This window comes from Bos indicus x Bos taurus, unplaced genomic scaffold (genome assembly GCF_003369695.1).
Source record: "Bos indicus x Bos taurus breed Angus x Brahman F1 hybrid unplaced genomic scaffold, Bos_hybrid_MaternalHap_v2.0 tig00004995_arrow_arrow_obj, whole genome shotgun sequence".
NCBI classification, from domain to species: domain Eukaryota; kingdom Metazoa; phylum Chordata; class Mammalia; order Artiodactyla; family Bovidae; genus Bos; species Bos indicus x Bos taurus.
The window spans coordinates 4081-19486 of NW_020867844.1; the positions used below are offsets into that span (position 1 = coordinate 4081).

General features: G+C 41.4%; 1 long non-coding RNA gene across 1 annotated transcript; it reads left to right on the plus strand.

Annotated features, from left to right (window-relative positions):
- The first annotated feature begins 6530 nt into the window (after window positions 1-6530).
- LOC113889207 lies at window positions 6531-15157 on the plus strand. The gene is made up of 3 exons (XR_003510173.1): window positions 6531-6760; window positions 11141-11266; window positions 11617-15157. It is a non-coding gene; the product is annotated as an uncharacterized LOC113889207 (long non-coding RNA).
- Window positions 15158-15406: the final 249 nt, after the last annotated feature.

The window sequence follows — 15406 nt, forward strand, 5'->3', positions numbered from 1 at the left end:
CAGGCATATTCTTTACTCCCTGAACCACCATTGAAAGCTCCAAGGTAGTAACTACCTTTTGGGCTCACCTCATTCACAGGGTACACTCATCCTCCTAGCCCCCGGTCTTCCCTCCAGCTCTAATGTCTGGGTAAAACCAACCTCAGTCACACCTTCACCCTAAACACAGATAGGTTCCAGCTCAGACATCAACCCAGGACCGCTGGAAGGAGAGCTCCGTTCTCATACTCCTGCTCCCAACTCAGAAACAGCCAACTCGGATCCTCCGAATAGAGAACCGACGTTTGACACCACCACACATGGCACAGGAAAATCTTCCAGCAAACAGTAGTTCAAAAAGCTGGAACCTTCAGGCTTTCTTATTAGAGTCAACTACACAGACTTCCGAGTTGTCCACCAGGAGGCCGGTCCCGCCAATCCGGGCCGAACAGAGCCTTCGGCGGGTCTCCGCAACCCCTGGGAGCTCTCTCACCATTGTGACGTGTTCTGGACCTTTCTGCGTCCTTCCTTCATCTCCAACGACCAGTGCTGGTCCGTGCAACGGACACCGAAGGGCTACCGTGAACACAGAAGGGTAGGGAACACACTACCGGGGAGCCCAGGTAAGGATGAAGGAAGTCTTAGCTCTTGAGGCGCGTCGCCCCGCCCACCAGCCTCAGAGGCCTCCTGGTTGGACAGATCCCAATACCCACGCCTTAGGCCTAAGTGATGAGCTACGGAAGGTGGGATGGGACCTGCAACCTTCTGGCACTTTTGATCTGTGACAAAACTATTTCCTGGCCTTGGATCGCCTCTGCTGTCTTCTGGGGTTCCTCCTGCAATGGGATTCTTGATTCTGTTTCAAGGTGGAGCAAGTACAGATGAGACAGTGGCCCACACCAGAGCAGACTGGAGCAAGGAAGCCTTATGTCCTCCAGGGGTCAAGGCTTGATGTAAGCCTGTGTGGCAACTCATGGAACTGTGCTTCTTCTTAAAAAAGCAGAGGCAGTCCCTCGTGGTCCAGTGGTTAAGAGTCGTCTTGCCAATGCAGGTAACACAAGTTTGATCCCAAGCTCGGGAAGATCCCACAGGCCTCTGGGCCACTGAGCCGGAGGGTCACAACTACTGAGCCCCCTGAGCAACAAAAGAAGCCACTGCAATGAGGAGCCCAGACAACACAATTAGAGAAAGCCCGCATGCAGCAATGAAGACCAAGCAGGGTAAGAAAGAAAAGAAAAGCAGACCCTTAAATATGAACTCATCAGTTAAAATAATACATACCTACTGTATAGAAATATTGTATAGGAACCTGGAATGTCAGGTCCATGAATCAAGGCAAATTGGAAGTGGTCAAACAAGAGATGGCAAGAGTGAATGTCGACATTCTAGGAATCAGCGAACTAAAATGGACTGGAATAGGTGAATTTAACTCAGATGACCATTATATCTACTACTGCGGGCAGGAATCCCTCAGAATAAATGGAGTGGCCATCATGGTCAACAAATTACTCTGAAATGCAGTACTTGGATGCAATCTCAAAAACGACAGAATGATCTCTGTTCGTTTCCAAGGCAAACGATTCAATATCACAGTAATCCAAGCCTATGCCCCAACCAGTAACGCTGAAGAAGCTGACGTTGAATGGTTCTATGAAGACCTACAAGACCTTTTAGAACTAACACCCAAAAAAGATGTCCTTTTCATTATAGGGGACTGGGATGCAAAAGTAGGAAGTCAAGAAACACCTGGAGTAACAGGCAAATTTGGTCTTGGAATATGGAATGAAGCAGGGCAAAGACTAATAGAGTTTTGCCAAGAAAATGCATTGGTCATAACAAACACTCTCTTCCAACAACACAAGAGAAGACTCTACACATGGACATCATCAGATGGTCAACACTGAAATCAGATTGATTATATTCTTTGCAGCCAAAGATGGAGAAGCTCTACACAGTCAACAAAAACAAGACCAGGAGCTGACTGTGGCTCAGACCATGAACTCCTTATTGCCAAATTCAGACTTAAATTGAAGAAAGTAGGGAAAACCAGTAGACCATTCAGATATGACCTAAATCAAATCCCTTATGATTATACAGTGGAAGTGAGAAATAGATTTAAGGGCCTAGATCTGATAGATAAGAGTGCCTGATGAACTATGGAATGAGGTTCGTGACATTGTACAGGAGACAGGGATCAAGACCATCCCTATGGAAAAGAAATGCAAAAAAGTAAAATGGCTGTCTGAGGAGGCCTTATAAATAGCTGCAAAAGAAGAGAAGCAAAAAGCAAAGGAGAAAAGGAAAGATATAAGCATCGGAATGCAGAGTTCCAAAGAATAGCAAGAAGAGATAAGAAAGCCTTCTTCAGTGATCAATGCAAAGAAATAGAGGAAAACAACAGGATGGGAAAGAATAGAGATCTCTTCAAGAAAATTAGAGATACCAAGGGAACATTTCATGCAAAGATGGGCTCGATAAAGGACAGAAATGGTATGGACCTAACAGAAGCAGAAGATATTAAGAAGAGATGGCAAGAATACACAGAAGAACTGTACAAAAAAGATCTTCACGACCCAGATAATCACGATGGTGTGATCACTGACCTAGAGCCACATATCCTGGAATGTGAAGTCAAGTGGGCCTTAGAAAGCATCACTACGAACAAAGCTAGTGCAGGTGATGGAATTCCAGTGGAGCTATTTCAAATCCTGAAAGATGATGCTGTGAAAGTGCTGCACTTAATATGCCAGCAAATTTGGAAAACTCAGCAGTGGCCACACGACTGGAAAAGGTCAGTTTTCATTCTAATCCCAAAGAAAGGCAATGCCAAAGAATGCTCAAACTACCACACAATTGCACTCATCTCACATGCTAGCAAAGTAATGCTCAAAATTCTCCAAGCCAGGCTTCAGCAATACGTGAACCGTGAACTTCCTGATGTTCAAGCTGGTTTTAGAAAAGGCAGAGGAACCAGAGATCAAATTGCCAACATCCGCTGGATCATGGAAAAAGCAAGAGTTGCAGAAAAACATCTCTTTCTGCTTTATTGACTATGCCAAAGCCTTTGACTGTGTGGATCAGAATAAACTGTGGAAAATTCTGAAAGAGATGGGAATACCAGAACCTGATCTGCCTCTTGAGAAATCTGTATGCAGGTCAGGAAGCAACAGTTAGAACTGGACATGGAACAACAGACTGGTTCCAAATAGGAAAAGGAGTATGTCAAGGCTGTATATTATCACCCTGCTTATTTAACTTCTATGCAGAGTACATCATGAGAAATGCTGGACTGGAAGAAACACAAGCTGGAATCAAGATTGCTGGGAGAAATATCAATAACCTCAGATATGCAGATGACACCACCCTTATGGCAGAAAGTGAAGAGGAACTAAAGAGCCTCTTGATGAAAGTGAAAGAGGAGAGTGAAAAAGTTGGTTTAAAGCTCAACATTCAGAAAACGAGGATAGATCATGGCATCTGGTCCCACCACTTCATGGCAGATAGATGGGGAAACAGTGGAAACAGTGTCAGACTTTATTTTGGGGGGCTCCAAAATCACTGCAGATGGTGACTGCAGCCATGGAATTAAAAGACGCTTACTCCTTGGAAAGAAAGTTATGACTAACCTAGATAGCATATTCAAAAGCAGAGACATTACTTTGCCAACAAAGGTTTGTCTAGTCAAGGCTATGGTTTTTCCAGTGGTCATGTATGGATGTGAGAGTTGGACTGTGAAGAAGGCTGAGCACTGAAGAATTGATGCTTTTGAACTGTGGTGTTGGAGAAGACTCTTGAGAGTCCCTTGGACTGCAAGGAGATCCAACCAGTCCACTCTGAAGGAGATCAGCCCTGGGATTTCTTTGGAGGGAATGATGCTAAAGCTGAAACTCCAGTACTTTGGCCCCCTCATGCAAAGAGTTGACTCATTGGAAAAGAGTCTGATGCTGGGAGGGATTGGGGGCAGGAGGAGAAGGGGACAACAGAGGATGAGATGGCTGGATGGCATCACTGACTCGATGGATGTGAGTCTGAGTGAACTCCGGGAGTTAATGATGGACAGGGAGGCCTGGCGTGTTGCGATTCATGGGGTCGGAAAGAGTCGGACACGACTGAGCGACTGAACTGAACTGAACTGACCGTATAGAACTTGGAAGGAAAGTTATGACCAACCTAGACAGCATATTTAAAAGCAGAGACATTACTTGGCCAACAAAGTTCAGTCTAGTCAAGGCTATGGTTTTTCCAGTAGTCATGTATGGATGTGAGAGTTGGACTAAAGAAAGCTGAACGCAGAAGAATTAATGCTTTTGAACTCTGGTGTTGGAGAAGACTCTTGAGAGTCCCTTGGACTGCAAGGAGATCCAACCAGTCCATCCTAAAGATCAGTCCTGGGTGTTCATTGGAAGGACTGATGTTGAAGCTGAAACTCCAATACTTTGGCCATCTGATGGGAAGAGCTGACTCATTGGAAAAGACCCTGATTCTGGGAAAGACTGAGGGCAAGAGAAGAAGGGGATGACAGAGGATGAGATGGTTGGATGGCATCACCTACTCAATGGACATGAGTTTGGGTAAACGCCGGGAATTGGTGATGAACAGGGAGGACTGGTGTGTTGCAGTCCATGGGGTCGTAAAGAGTCGGACATGGCTGAGTGACCGAACTGAACTGTATAGAACAGGGAACTCTACTCAATACTCTGAAGTGACCTATATGCAAAAAGAATCTAAAACAGAGTGGATATAAATTTATGTATAACTGATTCATATACAAGTTTATATATGAATATTCATTGGAGAAGGAAATGGCAACCCACTCCAGTATTCTTGCCTAGAGAATCCCATGGACAGAGGAGCCTGGTGGGCTGCTGTCCATGGGGTTGCACAGAGTTGGACACAACTGAAGTGACCTAGCATGCATGCATGTATTGGAGAAGGAAATAGCAACCCACTCCAGCATTCTTGCCTGGAGAACCCAGGGACAGAGGAGCCTGGTGGGCTGCCGTCTATGGGGTCGCACAGTGTCAGACAGGACTGAAGTGACTTAGCAGCAGCAGCAGCAGCATGAATATTCAAACATATTCATGTATAAGTTTATGTATAGCTGAAATCAACACAACATTGTAAATCAAGTATACAATAAAAATTTTTTAAAAAGATTGTTCATTGTAAGTGTATTGAAATTCAATTATCTTTTATATTTTTATCTTGTATACTATCACTTTGCTGAACTCAATAATGAGTTCTAATATGTTTTGTTGTGTGTGTATTTTCAATAGGATTTTTAAGATTTTTCTAAATAGAATATATCTCACCTGCATGTAGAAATACTTTTACATCAGGACTTCCCTGGCCGTCTAGTGTTTACGATCCTCTGCTACCACAACATGGTTTGATCCCTAATTGGGGAACCCAGGTCCCAAATGCCATGACATGGACAAGAACAAAAAAAAATTTTTTTTTTACATCTTGCTAACCAATCTATAAGCATTTTGTCGTCTTTTCTTGTGTAATGGTTTTAATCTTCAGTACATTCTGCATATCTGAGGTTGTTGCTATTTCTCCCAGCAATCCTGATTTCAGCTTGTGATTCATCCAGTACAGCATTTCACCCAGCTTTGGTTTTTCCAGTAGTCATGTATGGCTGTGAGAGTTGGACCATAAAGAAGGCCGAGGGCCAATATATAGTCCTGTCGTACTCCTTTCCCAATTTTGAACCAGTCTGTTATTCGATGTCCGATTCTAACGGTTGCTGCTTGACCTGCATAACTTTTAATAATTATAAAATTGCACATGAACTGTAGATATCCGTGTTTTATCACCAGGGGGAATCTTTACTGTTAATCAAAGAAAGCAGGACTTTTTATATTGCTGCCTTCCATCTTCTTACATAAGAATGCAGATCCTGAAGAAGTGTTTAATATGTATTATGTGGTAGAAACATAAGTGATCAATAACGACATCTTCACGGATTGAGGCACTTATCAAATAAAAGATATACACACACCCCAGCCTCGTATTATGTCACATAACATTTTATACTTTCCTTCAATACCCTTATTTGCATTTCATAAACCAAAGCTTACCGTTTATTAACCACCTCTCTTTTCCTACTAAATACAAGCATCAGAACTACAAGAACTTATCTCCTGCCAAAATACACAAATCCTACAGTGCCTTGGTTACTTATGTTGAATGGACTATGTTGACCCTAAAGTGCGTGCCAATGAGGGTTGTGAAACCTTAGAATCAAAAGTATAGTCTCCAGCTTCCCTGCAGACTATAATATACATATATATATAGTGAATATATATTCCCTTTGTTGCAGGAGAGAAACCAAAACAATACTGTAAAGCAATTATCCTCCAATTAAAAAATAATAATAAAATTTGAGAAAAAGGAATCTCATTGCAGGAAGAGCTGCAGAACAGCGTAGAGGTAAACCCAGGCTAGGAAACGTGTCTTTCACCAAACAAAAATGCCAGACAGGGACTGGTCCCAGCCCATCTCCAACAGATTGTCCCTCAAGCATGAGAGGCGGGGCATTGGAATCTGTCCAACCAAGAGGCCGCTGAGTCCGGTGGGCGGGGAAATACCCGCCCTCCACTCCCAAGGAATGCAGTCGTTTTCTTTCTTGCACAGTGCGGAGTCGCCAGCATCCTGTTCTTTCCTCGCTGGTTTACCGGCCTAGTTACTCTTACTCATCTTCAGTCGTCCTGTCATCTGATCTGGTCGTTAGAGTCCTTGGGAGGGACTCAGATAATCCCAGGAAACCTGGAAAATGGTGAGTGTGCTGACCCGGGCTAGGGACGCCGGGCAGGGATTGATCCGAACCCGCCATCTTTTGACCCGGCACCGCGTCGTCACCCCCGGAGTCAGCGGATACGCGGGGTGTGGATTCCGCTCGGACCTCAGTCCCCTCTGGCTCACAGCGGGGTGGTTGGCCCGGCACCCGGACGGCTGGCATTTGTGTTTGTTCCATCACTTCGCGCAGGAACTTCGGTTCCGGAGCCTCTCGGCGCGGCTCTGCCTCCGCACCCCGTCTTCTCCCCGAGATTGTGCGGTGACCACGTGCATGGTTTTTGTGACTCCACGTTTGGGTCGTGGGATTACCTGTCGTGTCAAAGGTCCCAGCCCCTCTTTTCTGCGCAGGGGCACCCGGGTTCCTCTGAGTTTTCCAATTGTTCGGGAAGCCGCGTCTCAAATCGAAGACCTTAGCCCTCGTTTGTTGCTCCTTGTAGGGCTAGCAATAAATCGTTAAATTTCCAAATCGCTCCCCTCCAGTTTCACCTCTCCAATTCAAATAATCTGTCAACTCTTCGTCTCTGCCCTGCATTTCAAATAAACTGAGTATTTTATTAATTGTTTATTCTATTTGCACAGAGTCGTGAATGTCATTTTTCCTTGGGCCGGGGGGTGGTCTGTGGATATTTCACCTGATGGGAAAGCCGACAATAACCACTTGGAAGTGGGTGTATGAAATCCGTTCTCTTCCGGATTTTGTTTTCTGGGAAGAGACGTCCTGTCGGAAATTGTTTTGTGAAGGGTATTTATTTTGGGGGCGAGGGGGGTACTTTTCCAGACGATCAATCCTGCCCGTTTCTGGGTTAGTCCCTTTCAAAAATTTCCTCACTTAAGTTTCTTTTCTCAATAGCGTAAGATGTACTCAATTAACAGAGCTTGAAAGAGCATATACAGTAGTTGCTAAAAGGTAAGAGGGGTGAATTTCAGGGGAAAAGTTTCCAGTGTTCCATTTGAGTTGTGAGGAATTTTTGTTTCACTTTTTTTTCATTCCCTAAGTGATTATGGTGAGTTCTTTTGGACTCTTAGTTCTTTCTGGTTGATTTCAAATGACATTCTAGGATTTAGAGTTGCAGACAAAATATTCAAGTATGACTACCGTGGATGCATGCTCTCTTGAGTTGGAGTCTTTGCGACCCCATGGACTGTAGTCTGCCAGGGATGAGCCTGTCCTTGGGATATTCCAGGCAAGAATACTGAAGTGAGTTGCCATTTCCTCCTCCAGGGGATCTTCCCTACCCAGGGATCAAACCCATGTCTCCTGAATCTCTTGCATTGGCAGACGGATTCTTTACTACTGAACCATCAGGGAAGTCACATTCAAATATGATTAATTGTGTAGTAAATAAATTTGCCTTAAAAATAATGATTGACATTTTTTCATTAAAAAATTTATTCATATTAATTTTTGGCTGTGCTAGATCTTCCTTGATGCACAAGTGCTTTCTCTAGTTGTGGAGATCAAGGGCTAGTCTTCATGTGTAGCACAGGCTTCTTGTTGCAGTGGCTTCTCTTGTTGTGGAACATGAGCTCTGGGGCGTGCAGGCTTCAGTAGTTGCAGATCTGGGGCTCCAGTAGCTGTGGCACAGGGGCTTAGCTGCTCCCATGCATGTGGGATTTCCTAGATCAAGAATCAAACAGGTATCATCTGCATTGGCAGGTGGATTCTCATCCGCTGTGCCACCAGGGAAGTCCAATATGTTTTTTCTGAAAGAAATAGATACATGGGGTTTTCTGGGTGAATGAGAGAAATGGCTTATAATTTTCCTCTCTCGTTTCTACAAAAAACACTGAATTTGAATGATTTTCTCTAGCTGGTCAAACAGGATTTGTGTATTTACAATTTTCAGTAGTGGTTGAGAGCCCATGAGGTGGGGAGCAGAGCCTGAGATCAGTGTCTTCAGGCTAAGGCCCCTTTTGAGCCTGTGAGGGGAAGTACTTGAAGGTCCTCATATACTTGGAATCTCACAGTTTATTGCTTTGTCAGATTGACTTCTTTCAGGTAGCAATATACTATTGAGCTTTCCTTTCTGTATTTTCGTAGCTTGCTACTTCATTTCTTTTTGTTAGTGAATAGTATTACATGGTATGCATATACCACTGGTTATTTGACTCAGGTTATGTAGCTTACCTGTTAACTCATGCCAGTTTTGATTTGTGTATGCGTTTTGTGTGAATAGGGCTTCCCTGGAGGCTCAGGGCTGCCCTGTAAAGCCTGTGCCTGCAATGCGGGAGACCCGGGTCTGATCCCTGGGTCAGGAAGATCCCCTGGAGAAGGAAATGGCAACCCACTGCAGTACTCTTGCCTGGAAAATTCCATGGGCTATAATCCATGGGGTCGAAAAGAGTCAGACATGACTGAGCAACTTCACTTTCACTTTTCACTTTTGTGTGAATATGAGTCAACCTCATTTAGACAAATAACAAAGAGTGTGATTGCTGGGTCTTAATAGACATACTAAGAGTATATTTTGTTTTTGAAAGAAAGCTCTTATCTTCCTTTGTAGAGTGCCAAATTCTATTCCCTCCATCAGTGAATGAGGGTTATCTTCACATCTATTTGGTGTTCTGAGTGTTTTGCATTTTAATCATTAAATATATATAGTGCTATAGAACTATAGTGATAACTCATTAAAAAATATTTATTTATTTGCACCAGGTCTTAGTTGTGGCATACTGGCAGGATCTTTTTAGTTGTGGCATGCAAACTCTTGGTTGCTACATATGGGATCTAGTTTCCCGACTAGAGATAGAACCCAGGCCCCCTGCATTTGGAGCGTGGAGTTTTAACCACTGCATCACCATGGAAGCCCTGTTAATATCCTTTCTGATTTTTAAAATTTTATTATCCTATTTTCTTCTCTTTAGTGTTTCATTGGGTAGATGCTTGCATTATTTTTTACAGATCTTTGTTTTCTCCTAGTGCATTTGGTGATGGCATAAACTCTGTAGGCACTGCTTTTACTGCCTCCCACAATTTAGCATATAAGAAATTTTAATGTCTTGAGACTTCTTATTGATACCATCGTGTTATTTATAAATGTCTTTTAAAAAAAATCTTTATGTGTCTTAGGGTTTTCCAATTCTCTCGCATCTGTTGATTGCTACATGAATGCCTTTGAGTTCTAAGAGCATAGTTTGTATGATTTTTGTTCTTTCAAATTTGCTGAAGTATGCTGTATGTCCTAGAAAATGTTCTGTCTTGTTGAATAGTCCACGTCAATTTCAGGAGAATTCTGCTCTTGTTCCTTGAATTATTTTTTAGATTACAATTAAAATGAGTCATATCATAGTGCTGTTCAATTAAGCTCTGTCCTTCCTGATTTTTCTGCCTGCTGTAATATATAGCCTATAATAAGTGGGTGTTGATGAATGACTGTAATAATGGGTTCATGTATTCCTCCTCACTTTCTTTTTTTTTTTTTTTAAATATTTGAATATTTATTTGGCTGCATTGGGTCTTTGTTGAGGCAGGTGAGCTCAGTCACCCTGTGGTATGTGGGGTCTTTGTTCCCTGACCAGGGATTGAACCTACATCCACTGCATTGAAAGGTGGATTCTTAACCACTGAACTACCGGGGAGTCCCCCTCCCTGCTTTCTTCACATCTTGTCTTATGTATTTTGGTGCTTTGTTGTTATGTATGTACACATGAAAGATTTTTATGCCTTCTTGGAGAATGGATCTTGTTGTCATTAGGTAAAGTCCCTTTTTACCCCTGAGGTTTTCCTTGTTTGAAATCTACATTGTCTAAAATTTGTATGCCAGTGCCAGCTTTCATTTGGTTAGTTTTGGCTTGGTACATTTCATCCATCCCTTTACTTCTCATCTACCTGTGTCTTCATATTTAGAATGACTTCTGTAGGCAGTGTATAATTGTAATTTAAAGAATAAATAATATGATACCATGAAGGGGGAGTATTGAAAATATATATCTTTTAAAATCACATAAAAATAAAATAATAATAAGCCTGACAAAGAGGTGAAAGGCATATGGTGAGAACTATAAAACATGATGATATTTGTTACAGCAGAAACTAAGAACATTGTAAAGCAATTATACCTCATAAAAAAGACTTGTTTCATTTGTAAAGGAATTCTGTCATTTTCCTACATTCTTTGGGCTCTGCCATGATTGTAATATAAGTGATATTGTGACCACAGAAATGATGTGTAAATAATTTTCATTTTTTCATGATGTTGTTACGTTATTGAAGTGTGGAGAGTAAGTTTCTCATGATCAAGTCATAGAATAACTCTTCGTAAACAACAGAATTATATGTACTTTTCCTGTAGGTGGAGTGTGAGTGTCTAGTTCTGTCAGTCTCCTGCATCTTACTGTGCATATATTTTGGGTGTTTTAGGACTCATTGGTCTTTAAGGATGTGGCTATGAACTTCACCCTGAGCAGTGGGGTTTACTGGATTCTTCACAGAGGAAACTCTACAGAGATGTGATGTTAGAAAACTTCAGGAATTTGGAATCAGTAGGTAAGAATGAAGAAATTCTTTCCCTTTGTGTATTAGAAAACAGGGGTTTCTTACCAGTCTGTAGATGTGGAAAGTGGAAAGGGAGAATATTGGTAAAGAAAGTAGGGATGGGGAGGCTGGCAGAATGGAATTCCCCAGTGGTCCAGTGGTTAAGATTCAGCACTTTCACTGTTGTGACCTGGGTTCAATCCCTGGTTGGGGAACTAAGATTGCAAGCTGTACAGAGTGGTTAAAAAAAAGAAAGAAAAATAAACTGGACAGTATCAGAGCTCATAATGGACCTAAAAATCCAATAATTATTCCACAATTTCTAGTACTTCACAATCATGTTTCTGGATTTTCATTTTCAGAAGCAAGATAGGAAGATCATGACATTGAAGATCAGTTCAAAAACCAGAGGAGAAAATTAAGGTGAGCCATGCTTCTCAGGTGGTGGTAGTGGTAAAGAATCATGCTGCCAGTGCAGGAGATTCAGAAGTGGGTTCAGTTCCTGGGTGTGGAAGATCCCCTGAAAAAGGAAATGGCAAACTACTCCAGTATTGTTGCCTGGAGAATCCAATGGGCAGGGGCGCTTGGCAGGCTACAGTCCATGGGATCACAGAGTTGGACATAACTGAGCGTGCAAGCGAAACTCCCAATGCAAAGCATGTCTCCTGTGGGAATCATGGTCTGAAATGAAAACTCTAAAAGAAGCAATCAAAACAGAATGCCCATCTTCAAATTTAGTTATTCTTAGAAAATGTCTCTGAAAAATATTTTCTTGAATTTGATATAAATGTTCAGTGTTTGCAATATAGTGCATGTACAGTCAGTTTTCACGAGCCCTATATTTCAGTATCACTTTTTAATAGCAAAGGGGGAAGTCCTATTGCCAAACATTCAGTATATTCAACTTCTAACAATTCACAAAAGATTTAAAACCTCACTCTTCCTACAAATGATAATAAATACCATAAATATAATTAAGAAGTAAATCATTAATAATGTGCTTCTCATTACTTACGGAAGTCCTATGATAGACTCTCTGAAAGGAAAGATATTCATTCTTGGGGAGAAAATGTGAAGCTTATTCCAACTCTCAGTGTGAAGAAGAAAACTGCTGGTTTTAAACCAAGGGAATGCAGTGCATGTGGAAAATTCTTCTTGAGTCATTCATCCCTTAATAGACACATGTTATGTCACATTGAATACAAACCAAGAGAGCATCAAAAGTGCCACGAGAAGGTATATAAATGTAAAGATTGTGGGGAGACATTCATTTCTCCCAGTGCTCTCAGAACACATAAAAGGAGTCATACTGGAGAAGCTCTATGAATGTAAACAATGTGGAAAAGTCTTTCAGTATGAAAAATCACTCTAGAGCCACAAAAATACTCACACAGGGGTGAAACCCTATGAATATAAAGAATGTGGGAATGCCTTGACATGGAGATCAACTTTTTGAATAGATGTGGTAACACGCACTGGAGATTTACCTTGTAAATATAAGAAATGTGAGAAAACATTCATTTATCCCCATTCTCTTACAATGCATCAAAGCAGTCACAATGGAGGGAAACCCTATCAATGTAAACAGTGTGGAAAAGCCTTTAAAAGTCCTAAAAGAATCCAAATACGTGAAATAATTCACACCAGAGAGCAACCCTATGATTGTAAGCAATGTGGTACAGCCTTCAAACATTTTGGTTCCTTATAGGCACACGTACGACTTCACAGAGGAAAGACACCACATGTATGTATAACATGTTCTAAAGAATTGACTACTGCCCAGAATCTTTGAGATCATGAAAGAATCCACACTGGAGAAAAGCCCTATGAGTGTAAGGAATGTGGGAAAGCCTTCATGTGGCAAGTAACTTTTCGAAAGCACATGGTAACACACAGTGGAGATTTACCTTATAAATGTCAGAAATGTGAAAAAGCATTCCTTTATCCCAGTTTTCTTCAAACACATGAAAGGAATCACTGGAGAGAAACCCTATGAATGTGAGCAGTGTGGAAAAGCCTTTCCATATAAAAAAATCATTGCAAATACACAAAAGAACTCACTGAAGGGAGAAATCCTATGAATGTAAGAATGTGGGAAAACTTTCCTATGCAAAACAACTTTTCAAAAACACATGGCAATACGCACTGGAAGTTTACTTTATAAATGTCAGAAATGTGAGAAAAACATTCATTTCTCCCAGTTGTCTTAGAATGCATGAAAACAGTCACAATGAAGAAAACCCTATCAATGTAAACAGTATGGAAAAACATTTAAAACTCCTAAACCTGTTGGAATACATGGAAGAATTCACAGAGGTGAGAAAACACTATGAATGTAACCTGTGTGGTAAAGCCTTCAATTATTTCAGTGCCTTCCAATCACACAAAAGATTTCACACAGGAGAGACACCATATGCATGTAAAAAATGTTCTCAAGTGTTGAGTAGTGTCTGCTTGCTTAAAAACCGTGAAAGAATCCACACTGGAGAAAAACCTTATAAGTGTAAGGAATGTGGGGAAGCCTGCACATTGAATATAACCCTTCAGAAACACATAATAATACACACTGGAGATGGACCTTATACATGCAAAGAATGTGAGAAAGTATTCATTAATCCCAGTTCTCTTAAAATACATGAAAGTAGTCATACTGGAGAGAGACCCTATCAGTGTCATGTGGTAAAACTTTTAGAACACAAAATGTTTTCAGAGTTCATGAAAAGTACTCACAGTAGAGGAAAACCCCTACAAGTGTAAAATATTTGTGAAAACGTTCACTTCCAGTTATGTTCAAGCACATAAATTAATTCACACTGGACAGAAACACTGTCAACGACAGGAATGTGGGAATCCTTCATTTGTCTCTCAACATTCAAAGACAAATTAGACTACACACTGGACAGAAATCATACAAATGTGAAGAATGTGGGAAAGGCTTTTCTGATCTTAGTTGTGTATGAAAGTATTAAGGATTTACTAGTTAAAACCTTGATTTTAGGGCTTCCCTAGTGGCTTAGTGGTCAAAAATCTGCCTGCCAATTCAGGAGACACTGGTTTGATCACTGATGAGGGAAGATCCCACATGCCGCAGGGCAACTAAGCCTGTCAGCCACAACTATTGAGCCTGTTGTGCTCTAGAGCCGGTGCTCTGCAACAAGAGAACAAACTGCAACAAGAAGCCTGTGTACCCACAACTATAGAGTAGCCCCCACCTGCCACAACTAGAGAGAAGCTTGCACAAGAAGAAAGACCCAGTGAAAATACATAAATAAATATTAAAAAAATACTTCAATTGGTTGACATCATTACATGTAAAAACTCCCATGGAAAGGAAGTGTAAATGTAAGTAACAAGAGAAACTTGATGGAAATCTATGTGTACTGTTCCAGAAAAACCTTCAATATAAAAGAGCTGTTATAAATATATTTTGGCTGTGCTATGTGGCATGTGAAATCTTAGTTCCCCAATCATGGATTGATGCTGTGACCCTCCAGTGGAAGCTTGGAGTCTTAACCACTGATCTGCCAGAAAAGTACCAAAAGAGTTGTCTTAAAAGGTTACAGGGACTAGGACTTGCCTGGTGGACGAGTGGTTAAGAATCTGCCCTCCAATATGGGGGATACAGGTTGGTGAACTAAGGTCCCACAGGTGCAACTAAGCCCCTGCGCTGAGCCAGTGTGCTCTAGAGTCAGTGGGCCACAACTAGAGAGAAGCCCAGGCACTGTAATGAAAGATCCCCTGTACGACTTGGAAGATCCACATGCTGCAACTAACGCTTGACACAGCCAAATAAATTAAAAAAAAAAAGTTTACAAGAACTTCCCTGGTGGTCCAGTAGTTAAAACTCCACAATGCAGAGGGCCTGAATTTGATCCCTGGTCAGGGAAGTAGACACTACATGCCAAAACTAAAAAAAAAAAAAAAAAAAGGTCCTGCATGCTAAAATGAAGATTGTGAGCACCACAACTAAGACACAGCTCAGTGACAAAAAATTTTTAGTAATATATTGTTATTCTAAAGATCTTTCTTCAATCATATCTTTGAAATGTAGATTTTGACTAATTTCAAAGTGGATGTTAATGTTAGTTAATTCTGTAAGTTGTCTTTTCACCAATAGTACATAAGGTTTAAAGGAGGTAGTTTTTCCTTTAA